Source organism: Hemiscyllium ocellatum, chromosome 8 (assembly GCF_020745735.1).
Source record: "Hemiscyllium ocellatum isolate sHemOce1 chromosome 8, sHemOce1.pat.X.cur, whole genome shotgun sequence".
In the NCBI taxonomy this organism is placed as follows: Eukaryota; Metazoa; Chordata; class Chondrichthyes; order Orectolobiformes; family Hemiscylliidae; genus Hemiscyllium; species Hemiscyllium ocellatum.
In genome coordinates, this window is record NC_083408.1 from 115,367,520 (window position 1) to 115,380,955 (window position 13,436).

General features: G+C 45.2%; 1 protein-coding gene across 1 annotated transcript in view; it reads right to left on the reverse strand.

Moving 5' to 3' along the window:
- Window positions 1–13,436, reverse strand: part of brf1b (BRF1 RNA polymerase III transcription initiation factor subunit b) — a 475,772-nt gene that overhangs the window by 82,104 nt on the left and 380,232 nt on the right. The gene's annotated exons all lie outside the window — the stretch shown is intronic.

Here is a 13,436-nt window from a genome sequence, read left to right on the forward strand (position 1 = left end):
AGCCAGATCAATCCTTGGTTATCCTTAACTAAAATCAAGCTAATAGTTCTCAATTTTCCTCGACCATTCATAAACTCAGTGCAATGCAAACTATTTTCCACTAATACGCTGTTTCCCCGCTCTTTGACACGTGCTAGATTAGGTCATGGTCAGGAAGAACTCTCTTAAGTTTTGTGTTTCTATCCCCAAATTTTACAAAAAAAAGTCACCAATCCCCATATATATAATATATATAATATATAGCAAAAGGTTGGCCATAGTGCTAATTGTTAAATAGTGCCCAGGAGGAGGGGGAGGAGAGAGATGCTGATGTTTACTGGGGGGATTTCCAAGCTGAAGGCAACTAAAAGACATGGCCACCAGTGGTGGGTCAAACGGAATGGAGATGGACAAGAGGCCAGAATTGGGAGTGCAGGGCCCTTCGGAGAATCCGAGAGCTAGAGGACAGAGATAGGGAGGTAAGAGGTGTAGCCGTGGAGGACAAAGCAAGAATATATGATTTCACAGGCTCTGGCTATGCTGCTGTGGTTCACAGGATTGAACGTCTTTCTGAGTGTGAATCTCAACAGCGGAGTTTCAGGCCACTCATCCCGTGTGACTATGTTTGACTGAACATTACCTTTCTGCACCATTCAACTGCAAATTGTCTAAACAGGGTCACCTAATAATGCCCAGAAACAGGAACCCTGACTGATTGGTCCCTTCAGAACATAGAATAGCACAACATAGGCAGAGGCCATTCGGCCCACTTCGTCTTTACTATAGCTTTTATAAAGCAATCCAGTTTGTCCAACTTCCAGCTCATCCCCACACCCCTACACTCTTTTCTTCCCTTAAGATTTTCCCAATTTCTTTGAAACATATTACTGTGCTATCAGGTAGAACATTGCAAATATATAACAGTGCAGCAGAGTGCAGGCCCTTCGGCCCTCCAAGTTGTGCTGGCCTTTTATCCTACTCTAAGATCAGACTAACCTACATACCCTTTCTTGAACTAATTTCCATGTGCCAACCCAAGAGTCACTTAAATGTCCCTGATGTCTCTTACTCTACTCCCACTGCTGGCAGTGCATTCCACACACCCACCACTCTCTGAGTAAAGAACCTACCTCTGACATCTCCCCAAACCTTCCTCCAAACACCTTAAAATTATGCTCCCTCATGATAGACATTTCCACCCTGAGAAAATGTCTTTGGCTATCCACTCAATCTATGCCTCTCAAAGAATCATACAGATGCACAGCACAGGAACAGACCCTTGGGTCCAACTTGTCCATGCCGACCAGATATCCCAACTTTATCTAGTCCCATTTATCAGCACGTGGCCCACATCCCTCCAAATACTTCCTATTCAGGTACCCATCCAGATGCCTTTTAAATGTTGTAATTGTACCAGCCTCCACCACTTCCTCTGGCAGCTCATTCCATACATGTACCACCCTCTACGTGATAAAGTTGCCCCTTAGGTTCCTTTTATATCCTTCCCCTCTCACCCTAAATCTATGTCTTCTTGTTCTAGACTCCCCCACCCCAGGGAAAATACTTTGTCCATTTATCCTATCCATGCCCCTCATGATTTTATGAACCTCTATGAGGTCACCCCTCAGCCTTCGATGCTCCAGGGAAAACAGCCCCAGCCTGTTCAGCCTCTCCCTGTAGCTCAAATCCTCCAACCCTGGCAACATCCTTGTAAATCTTTTCAGAACCCTTTCAAGTTTCATAACATCCTTCCAATAGGAAGGAGACCAGAATTGCACACAATATTCCAACAGTTGCCTAACCAATGTCCTGTACAGCCACTGCATGACCTCCCAACTCCTGTACTCAATACTCTGACCATTAAAGGAAAGCATACCAAATGCCTTCTTCACTATCCTATCTACCTGCGACTCCACTTTCAAGGAGCTATGAACCTGCACTCCAAGGTCTCTTTGTTCAGCAACACTCCCTAGGACCTTACCACTAAGTGTATAAGTCCTGCTAAGATTTGCTTTCCCAAAATATAGCACCTTGCATTTATCTCAATTAAACTCCATCTACTATTCCTCAACCCATTGGCCCATCTGATCAAGATCCCATGGTAATCTGAGGTAATCTTCTTTGCTGTCCACTACACCTCTGATTTTGGTGTCACCTGCAAACTTACTAACTATTTACCTCCTAGTTCATATCCAAATCATTTATATAAAAATGACAAAAAGCAGTGGACCCAGCACCGATTCTTGTGGCACTCCACTGGTCACAGGCCTCCATTACCACCCTCTGTCTTCTACCTTCGAGCCAGTTCTGTATCCAAATAGCAAGTTCTCCCTGTATTCAATGAGATCTAACTTTGCTAACTGGTATTCTATGGGGAACCTTGTCAAACACCTTACTGAAGTCCATGTAGATCACGTCATATAGCTCTGCCCTCATCAATCCTCTTTGTTACTTCTTCAAAAAAACTCAATCAAGTTTGTGAGACATGATTTCCCACCCACAAAGCCATGTTGGCTATTCTTAATCAGTCCTTGCCTTTCCAAATACATGTACACCCTGTCCCTCAGGATTCCCTCCGACAACCTGTAAACCCTTGAATAAGAAACAAACACTTGGTTTTGTTATTGCAGGTTTTGTCAATGATTTTAAATTCATGTCCTGCAGTTATTGACTCTTATTTAACATATCTAAACCCTTCAACATATCCCTGAAATCAGCTAACTCAGCAGAGACCAAAGTTCTGCAATACCAGGTAAAACACTGCCCGACCCTCCCTGAGATCTAGTTCTGGCGGGGAGCTATAACAGGACAGTGCATGCACAAGATTGCAACCAAGAGCCAGCAGGACATTCAGAGCACCGTTCAAAAATCCCATTCATTATTCAATAGTCAAATTAAAACCTAACAAAAATATTAAATCTTCCTGCTGTTATTCAGTGGGGTCTCAGAACTTCAACATCACTGCCTCTTACTGATGCTAACAGTGAATGGGTTACAGTGATGATTAATTCTGAGCAGGTGTAGTGCTCCTGATTCTATGGGTCCATGCTTCAGGGGACAGCAGTGAAATATCACAGTAATTGAACACAGATTGATCCCAGCTGCAGGTACAACGGGACATTACCTTGCTTTGAAATGCTAGCTGTACACTGTGAATGGATTAAGACTTTGAGTTTTTATTTGAAGAAAGCCAGCTTTCTAAACGGGCCCATTATGGCGTGTGCTGATCCTGCCAGAAGGAGCTTTCCTTTAAGGAAAGCCAGAGTCAGCGCTTTCACATCCAAGAGTGAGAACAGAGAGCACTTCACAAACTGAGGCAGGAAATGTACTCAAACAGAATGACAGACACCCAGCAGAGTTCCAGGCTGGAGTCTAATTCAGAGGCTTGTCGAGGGGTGCTATGTACATAGAACAACCTGTACCCAGGACTGAGGTCATGTTGCAGTCTAATTGAGACGATTGTAGAGGGGTGCTTTGTATTGAGTATAACCTATACCCAGGACTGCTTAGATTCCAGCCTGGAACTCAAGAGTTTGATTGCGCATTAGTGAGAAAAAGATAAGTTTGCATCTAATTTTTTTGAGAGGAAAGTGAGGGCTGCAGATGCTGGAGAGTCAAAGTCAAAAAGTGTGGTGCTGGAAAAGCACAGCAGGTCAGGCAGCTTCCGAGGTGCAGGTCAGGCAGCATCTGAGGGGCAGGTCAGGCAGGACCCGAGGGGCAGATCAGGCAGCATCTGACGGACAGGTCAGGCAGCGTCTGAGGGGCAGGTCAGGCAGCATCCGAGGGGCAGGTCAGGCAGCTTCCGAGGGGCAGGTCAGGCAGCTTCCGAGGGGCAGGTCAGGCAGCTTCCGAGGGGCAGGTCAGGCAGCATCTGACGGACAGGTCAGGCAGCATCCGAGGGGCAGGTCAGGCAGCTTCCGAGGGGCAGGTCAGGCAGCATCTGATGGACAGGTCAGGCAGCATCTGACGGACTGGTCAGGCAGTATCCGAGGGGCAGGTCAGGCAGCATCTGACGGACAGGTCAGGCAGCATCTGACAGACAGGTCAGGCAGTATCCGAGGGGCAGGTCAGGCAGCATCCGAGGGGCAGGTCAGGCAGCTTCCGAGGGGCAGGTCAGGCAGCATCCGAGGGGCAGGTCAGGCAGCTTCCAAGGGGCAGGTCAGGCAGCATCCGAGGGGCGGGTCAGGCAGCATCCGAGGGCAGGGGAATTGACATTTCTGATGAAGGGCTTATACCTGAAACATTGACTCTCCTGCTCCTTGGATGCTGCCTGACTTGCTGTGCTTTTCCAGCACCACACTTTTTGAATTTAATTTCTTTTACGCAGTGTGTTGTTATGACCTGGAATGCATTGCACATAAGGGCGGATGGAAGCTAATTCATTAACTTGGAAAACAGAATTTGCTAAATGTTTGATTTTCTTTTTCCAGGGCTTGAAGGAAGGAGCAGAGTGATTTAACTGGATGGTTCTTTCAAAGAGCTGACACAAGCATGATGGGCTGAATGGACTCCTGTGCAAGGCCATTCTATTTTATGCTGGCAATCCTAGATGCCTGGTGGGAATAGGGCAGGAGAAAGGTTGAATTGGATGTTAGGTACTATCCATTGCACCTCATTCTCTGCCATTTTAACTCAGCAGTTCAAGGTTGCCTGTTGGGGACTTTCTTGGTTACACGTTAGGATATGATGGTGTAACATAGGCCAGTCCTATAATGTAGTAAAAAATGAGGTCTGCAGATGCTGGAGATCACAGCTGCAAATGTGTTGCTGGTCAAAGCACAGCAGGCCAGGCAGCATCTCAGGAATAGAGAATTCGACGTTTCGAGCATAAGCCCAGGGCTTATGCTCGAAACGTCGAATTCTCTATTCCTGAGATGCTGCCTGGCCTGCTGTGCTTTGACCAGCAACACATTTGCAGCAGTCCTATAATGTTTCTATATTGCAGATCACAGCAATGGCACTCAGAACCTCAGCAGTCAGTGGAGGCTGACAGGAGGTAGGACTGTGAACTGTGGCCTTCTGTCCCCTCACTCGTCTATGGTTCCTCTCCTCAGTAATTCACCTCATTTGAGTGATTGTTCTTTTTTAAAATTCATTCATGGGATGTGCACAGCGCTGACAGGGCCAGTACCTTTTATTGTCCATTCCTAATTGCTCAGAGGGCAGTCAAGAATTGCTTTGGGTCTGGACTCACATGGAGGTAAGGATCATTAACTCGGACCATGTATGGATGGCAGATTTTCTTCCCTAAAGTGAACAGGATGGATTTTTGCAACAATCAACAGCGCTTCCGTGGTCACCATTAGGCTAGCTTTTTAAATGAAGATTTTTATTGATAGGATTAAAACCCAAGCCCTCAGAATATTAGCGTTCTGGGTTATTAGTCCAGTAACATTACCACCACCTCCCTCAGATCCTCTACTCCTGCCTCACTGTCTTCCACACCATGCAGGCTGGACTTGGGCTGGAATAAGCACTGCATCACGGGTAATTTATTCTTTCATGGGATGCAGGCTTCACTGACAAGATCAGCATTTGTTGTCCATGTCTAATTGCCTTTGAATGCAGTGGCCTGTGAGGCCACTTCAGAGGGTAGTAGAGAATCAACCACTTTCCTGTGGCCCTTGGTATAAAAAGGTAAAGATGCTATACACTTACCCAACCAAAGGACTGCTCTCTCATTAAAGATACAGTCATGTGTAGGCCAGACCAGATAAGGACAGCACATTTCCCTCCCTAAAGAGGGATATTGAACCAGGTTGGTTTTGATGGTTGTCATGGTCACCATTACAGAGACCAGTTTTTAATTCCAGATGTATGAATTGAATTTGTGTTCTCCCAGTGCAGTAGTGGGATTTGAACCCATCTGCCCAGAGTATCAGTCCCTGCATTACTAATCCAGTGACGATGCCACCAAGCCACTGTATCCTCCAAATGTGGTTCAAATCTTACTCAGCACTATTATCAATGGGAGAAAGTGAGGACTGCAGATACTGGAGATCAGGGCTTAAAAATGTGTTGCTGGAAAAGCGCAGCAGGTCAGGCAGCATCCAAGGAACAGGAGAATCAATGTTTCGGGCATAAGCCCTTCTTCAGGAAACTCATGCCCGAAATGTCGATTCCCCTGCTCCTTGGATGCTGCCTGACTTGCTGCGCTTTTCCAGCAACACATTATCCACCTCCGAGCCACTCTGTTAATTTGGGAATTAACTTCAAAAATACAATTATCACCTTTCCAAATCTCAAGGAGTCATACCCATAGCCCTTGGTATAAAAAGGTAAAGATGCTACACTCTTACCCGACCAAAGGACTGCTCTCTCATTAAAGATACAGTACTGGTGGTGAGTTTAACCTGGGGTTCACTATGTCTCAGGCAAAGGGAGAGGTGGGAATCCCATGGTAATCTCAGTCCATGTGCAAATTGAACCAATACTGTTGGCACCCCGTTGCATTGCATCTGATCTAACTGACTTCAAGATAGCCATTTACACTCTTGTTTATCAACAAAATATAATCCACACTGCCTTGAATAAATTCAATGACCCAGTCTCCATTGCCTTCTAGGGAAGAGAATTCACAGGCGAATGATCCTGACTGAAATAGTTTCTCCTCATCTCAGTCTTCAAAGGGAGACCTCTTATTCTTAAAGTACTGCACATGGCAATATGTTCCATAATCTCACCATTCTCTGGGTAAAGAGCTTTCACCTGCATTCCCATTGGATTTATGAGTAACTAGCCTCTGGTTATGATTGGTGGTTTTGGGTTCCCTGACAAGTGATCATGCCTTCTCTACATCTATCCTCTCAAACCCTTTGCAATTTTTGAAACCCCGATCAGATCATCCCACTTCCAGATGGAGATACAGTCTGTCCAATCGATTCCGACAGATTCAACTTCTCATCTCTGGTATTATTCTTAAAACTCAGTGTATGCTTCCCGCAATGCCTCAATGAATATTTCCAATTAAACCGTTCAGATAAGTTCTGATACATATCTGGAGCAGGTAGGACTTGGACTCAGCCCATCTGACTCAGAGGTATAGACTCTGCCACCATACCACAACAGCCTTCCAACCCTTCTGTATCTTTTGTGTTAATACAGAGAACAGTTGAGCACCACACTTCAAGTTAGTTATTTTATAAATTATAGAAGTTACTTAAAGTATTCATCAGTCACACAGGCTACTGAATACTTTCTGTCAAGATATAAAAGAGAATAATTGAGATTAACTATAAGTGAAGAAAGATTTACTGCAGCCCTACAGCACATTTGAATGTCATTATCTAATGGTCCCATGCTGGCTCCTTTGCCAATCCCCAGATGTACTTTCTCCACATTTGCACATCTATTAAAGACTCCCTCAGGTATCTGAGCAGAATGGAAAACCCCTTTGCCCAGCAGTCACAAACTGCTGGTAAGAACCCACTGAGCAGAAGACAGATCACAAAGTCTTTGGCATTTTTAAAGAAAAAACATGCAAAAAATAACATTAAACAAACATTACTATTTCACAGATATCTTTACTATGATGAGAGATTGGAGGAAATGTGCAAAAGGGTATGAAGGGACAGTGGTTGCTCCTGGTACTCATGAGGAAGGTTGGAGAAAGGGAAGACACGTCAACTCTGGTGTCAGAGGACAGAGAGCCTCCTTCAATGCTTGAATTTTGGGCTTCTTGATGTAGAGGAAACCTCCCTAATTACAATAGATTTTGCATCATTCACCCCAAAGAAATATCTCACCTTGCAGTGTCCTTTACCAAAAGAATGCTGCCCAACACTTTGGCTCAGTCTGCAACCATGGTTAAACCTTCTGGCCACTTGCCATTTGAATTCAACACTTTGCTCTCGGTTGTCCTTCTCAGTCTGCTGCAGTATTCCAGTGAGGTTCAAGCAAGCTCAAGGAACAGCACTTCAGCTTTCCAGCAGCCTTCAGGATTCAACACTGAATTAATTAATTTTAAACGGTGAATTAGGTTCCCCTGTTTTGATTCTACCTCCCCTACCACCCCATCTCTCAAGTGTTAGTCTGCAGCTTGTTTTCATGTTTCCTGATTTCAGTTGGAGCTGATCTTTATTTTGCCATGAACAACAACTCTGGACCATTTCCTTATTTCTTTGTAACATTACTCCTTTACTCCAAAGACATCTTTGTTAGGTTCTCCTAACCTCTACCTACCTTACCTACCTTAGGGGCAGCACGGTGGCACAGTGGTTAGCACTGCTGCCTCACAGCGCCAGGGACCTGGGTTCAATTCCCGCCTCAGGCGACTGACTGTGTGGAGTTTGCACGTTCTCCCCGTGTCTGCGTGGGTTTCCTCCGGGTGCTCCGGTTTCCTCCCACAGTCCAAAGATGTGCAGGTCAGGTAAAATTGGCCATGCTAAATTGCCCGTAGTGTTAGGTAAGGGGTATATGTAGGGGTATGGGTGGGTTGCGCTTTGGCGGGTCGGTGTGGACTTGTTGGGCCGAAGGGCCTGTTTCCACACTGTAAGTAATCTAATCTAAAAAAAAATCTAATCTACCCCTTTCTGTCGTACTTTCCCATCCTTATTTTCAATAGCATGAAACTTGTCATACTTCCAGCTGCTTCTGGGTCTGCAGAAGAGACCGTATCGTCTGTCCACGGATACTGCCACACCAGCTCAGTTCTTCCAGTATTTATTTTTACGACATAAGTATCAAACATGATTTATAAACTTGTGACCGACCCCAGTGCTGGTGGGGGACTACAATTACTGGTGATGCTAAAACAGGTAAGCATCTGGGCCAAACGCAGGTAAATGGGACAAATTTAGTTTGGAAACATGGACTAGTTGCACTGAGTGGTCTGTTTCCATGCTGTATGGCTCTAAACATCTATGGCTGATGTTTCCCCCAGGTGCTCATAAAAAGATGCCAGGCAGGATCTCAGTCTACATATACATGTCTAATATGCTATTCAGTCATTGACGTATTGCTGTCATAATGCAGAAAACAGTGCAGTGTGTTTGCATCCAGCAAGCTCTCACAAATACCAACATGACAATGGCCAGATATTCTGATTCAGGTATTGATCGAGAGAAAAATATTGGCTGGGAGACTGAAAAGATCCCACAGTGGCTTATTGAAACAAGAGCAGGAGAGCTGATCTAAGTCCACCAGAAGCAGATACCTTAATGTCCCATCTGAAAGAGAGCAGATGTACCCACTGATGGAAGAATTGCCATTCTCAGTCACTGCCATACCTCCAGTGAGCTCTCTCTACAGGTTGTTCGGCCATACTTTACAGTTGTGTTCGTCTGTGACCTCGCGCTATGGGAAACTGCTAGATCGCTGTAAAAAAAAATCGCTCCACTCGCTCAGTAGAAAGTTCATATTATCCAAACAGTGTCCACAATTCGTCAATCATGTTATAGCCAATTCACATTGATGAAACGCACATTCTACCAGAATGACCTGTATTCAGTAACATGGAGAGGCATCAGCCAGCTCCTTGCTCCTCTCAGCTCAGCACGGACCCTCCAGTATCTCCTGCTGAGTACTGGCTTGCCTAAGCTTAGTTGGAAACAATAAAGCCCTTCAATCAAACCTGACCAGCACATGTGAAGGAAAAGCCAAGAAAGAACTTTAGCAGACAGTAGAGTCTGTGACTCTTTGTCGTTCAGCTCCTCCTGTGCTTCAGTGTAAACCATTCCCAATCTCATTAAAACTGCATGATCCCTATTCCCAAGCAGAAACCTCCGCTCTCTTGTGGAATTTCAATTTCTCTAATTAAGAAAAGATCTCTCTTGAAAACAGAATCAAAAGCCAGCCACTGAAATGTAATTGGAGGACTGAAGCAGAGACTGGTTTGTAGTTTCTTTGCAATCGCGAAGCAAGAGGGTAGAAGACTCTTCTGATCTGGCCTTCTGCAGCTTGGGTCCTTAAAATATTATTCACAGATTTGAAATTCATCCGTTCCTTATGGGCACATAATTAAATAGATTGAGAGCTGGCCTGATTCACATAAGGTTCTCATACACACCGTACCCTCCCACCCACCTCCCAATAGCCTAATTTCATCAACATATCCTTCTATTATTTTATCCATTGTGATTATTTAGCTTCTGATTAAATAGATATTCCTTGTGATAGTGAGGTTCACATTCTCATCACTTTCTGGAGAAAGGGTATTTTCCCAAATTGCCTATTAGATTTGTTAGTGCCTACTTGCTTAGCCTCCTCCTCTCCAATCAAAAACAATCAGAATGTCTCCCATGTAATTCCATTACTCAATTTGCTCATCCTGGAAAACATCCTTCTGAATCTCTTCTGCACTCTTTACAACACACTCACATCGTTCCAGAAACCCAGAAATATATGCAATCTCCCAGGGGAGGTAAGACAAGCCTGCAAAAATAGTAATCTTGTTCCGTCCAAACCCAACTGCTATTCCTCAGTTCAGGCAGGGAGACTCTACCAGAGAATTCCAAGGACATACAGCAAGGACTTTGTCATTTGATTGGATTTATTGTCACATGTACCTAAGTACAGTGAAAAGCTTTGCTTGTGAGCAGTACAGGCAGATCATAGTAAGGAAGGACATACAGAGCATAGGGTGAAAAAAAAACTTGGACAGAGTGAGGTATGCAAGTTACACTGTACAGGACGTGCGTTAGGCAAGAACATTAACAGGATCAACATTAGTTGAAGTTAGAGAGTCCATTCAGCAGTGAAAAAGCTGTTCCTGAACCTGTTGGTTTGTGTGTTTAAGCTTCTGTGTCTTCTGCCTAATGGGAGAGGTTGGAGGAAATAATTTCCGCTGTGGGAGGGGTCTTTGATGAAATTGGCAGCCTTTCTGTAGCAACAAGTTGTGTAAATGGAGTCCATGGATGGGAGGTTGGCTTCCATGATGGTCTGGGATGTGCACACCACCTTCTGTCATTTCTTATGGTTCTGGGCAGAACAGTTGTCATACCAGGCCATTATGCACCCAGACAGAATACTTTCTATGGTTCATCTGTAAAAGTTGGTGAGGGCCCTTATGGACATGCCATATTTCAAAGAACAATACAGCACAGGAACAGGCCGTTCGGCCCTCCAAGCCTGCACTGACACATTTTGCCCTTCCATACTAAAACTGCCTTCACTTACAGGATCCATATCCCTCTATTACCTTTCTATTCATGTATTTGTCCAGGTGTTTCTTGAAAGCTGCTAATGTGTCTGCTTCCACGACCACCTCTGGCAATGCATTCCAGGCACCTCACCACCCCTTGTGTGAAAAATGTGTCTCTCACATCTCTTTTAAATCCCCCTCGCCCCTTGAACCTGTGTCACCTAGTAATTGACCCCTCCGTCCTGGGAAAAAGCTTCATACTTTCCACGCTATCCATGCCATTCACAATCTTATAAACTTCTATCAGGTCGCCCCTCAACCTCCTGCATTCCAAAACAAGTCTATCTTTCTTCATAGCTCAAATCCCCCAGACCAAGCATTACCCCCCCATTTTCTGTGCAGTCTGAGGAAGAAAAGGCATGGTTGTCCCTTCTTGGCCATCACATTTATGTGCGAAGTCCCAGACAGGTTTTCGGTTACCGTTACTCCGAGGAACTTGCCGCTCTCAACCTTTGCTCCGTTCATGTAGATTTCCCAGGAGAGGCAAGACAGGCCTTCAAAGATAGTAATCTTGTTCCGTCCAAACCCAACTGCTATTCCTCAGTTCGGGCAGGGAGATCTTCCCAGAGAAATCCAAGGACATACAACAAGGACTTTGTCATTTGATTTATTGTCACGTGTACCGAAGTACAGTGAAAAGCTTTGTTTGTGATCAGTACAGGCAGATCATAGTAAGTAAAGACATACTTTTTCTGACATCAATGACCAGTTCTTCAGTTTTGCTGATGTTGAGAGGTTGTTATCAATGCACTATGCCCCTTTCTGTATTTTGACTCATTGTTGTTTGAAATCCTACCACAGTGATGTCATCAGCAAACTTGGAGATGGCGTTTGTATAGAATTTGGCGACAGAGTCGTGGGTGTACCGTGAGTACATTAGGGGACTGAGAATGCTTCCTTGGGAAGCTCCAGTGTTGAGGATTATCGTGGAGGAGGTACTGTTCTTTACCTGCACGGATTATGATCTGTGGGTCAGAAAGCTGACGATCCAGTTCCAGAGAGCAGAGCTGAGACCAAGCTCATGGAGTTTTGAGGTCAGTCTGGAGGAGATAATAGTATTGAAGGCAGAGCTGTTGTTAATGAGTAGGAGTCTGATGTACGTGTCCTAATCATCCAGACATTCCAGGAATGAGTGTAGGGCTAAGGAAATAGCATCTGCTGTGGACCTGTTACATCAGTTGACATATTGCAGGAGATCGAGGCAGGCTGGGAGGCTAGAGTTGATATGAGCCATGACAAACCTCACAATGCACTTCATGATTATGGAGGTCAGAGCCACTGTTCAGTAGTCATTAAGACACGTTACATGTGCTTTCTTAGGTATTGGGATGGTGGTGGTCTTCTTGAAGCAGATGAGGACTTCAGCTTGTAGGAGGGAGAGGGTGAAGATGTCAGTGAATACCTCCGCCAGTTGGTCTGCACAGGATCTGCATGCACAGTCAGGGACACCATCCGGGCCTGTCGCTTTCCTTGGATTGTCAGCCAGGAAGACTGATCTGATGTCTGCAGCTGTGACCGAAGGAACAGTGTGTTGGGGCCGTCAGGGCAGCTGTCAGTGCTCCACTGGCCTTCTGCTCAAACTGAGAATAGAAACGATTGAACTCATCAGGGAGGGATGTGTCTTTGTCCACTATCTTGCTCTGCTTCAGGTCGTATCCCGGAATGTAGTTAAGGCCTTGCCACAGGTGATGTGTGTCCGTAAGGTTGGTTTGGGTCTCTAGCGTGGTCTGGTATTGCCTCATGGCATCCCTGATGGCTTTGAGGAGGTCATATCGGGATTTCCTGTGTATGTCTGAGTCATCCGACTTGAATGCTGCATGCCTGGTCTTCAGCAGGGAATGGATTTCCTGCAGCTCCAGGTTTTTCACTGAGTGCCTGAACACTGATTCCAAACAGCCCTAGAGATGCTCTTCCACTGCCTCAGACGACCACTGTATTTATTTCTGTGAAGGACCCTCCAGTTTCAGCTTCTGCTTGTAAGCTGGGAGGAGGAACAGTGTTACATAGAACATAGAACATAGAAGGATACAGCGCAGTACAGGCCCTTCGGCCCTCGATGTTGCGCCGACCGAATCCTACCTAACCTATACTAGCCCAATAACTTCCAAATGCCTATCCAATGCCCGCTTAAATGACCATAAAGAAGGAGAGTTCACCACTGATACGGGCAGGGCATTCCATGAACTCACAACCCGCTGTGTGAAGAATCTACCCCTAACATCTGTCCTATACCTACCACCCCTTAATTTAAAGCTATGTCCCCTAGTAACACCTGACTCCATTAGCGGTAAAAGGTTCTTAGTATCTACCCTATCTA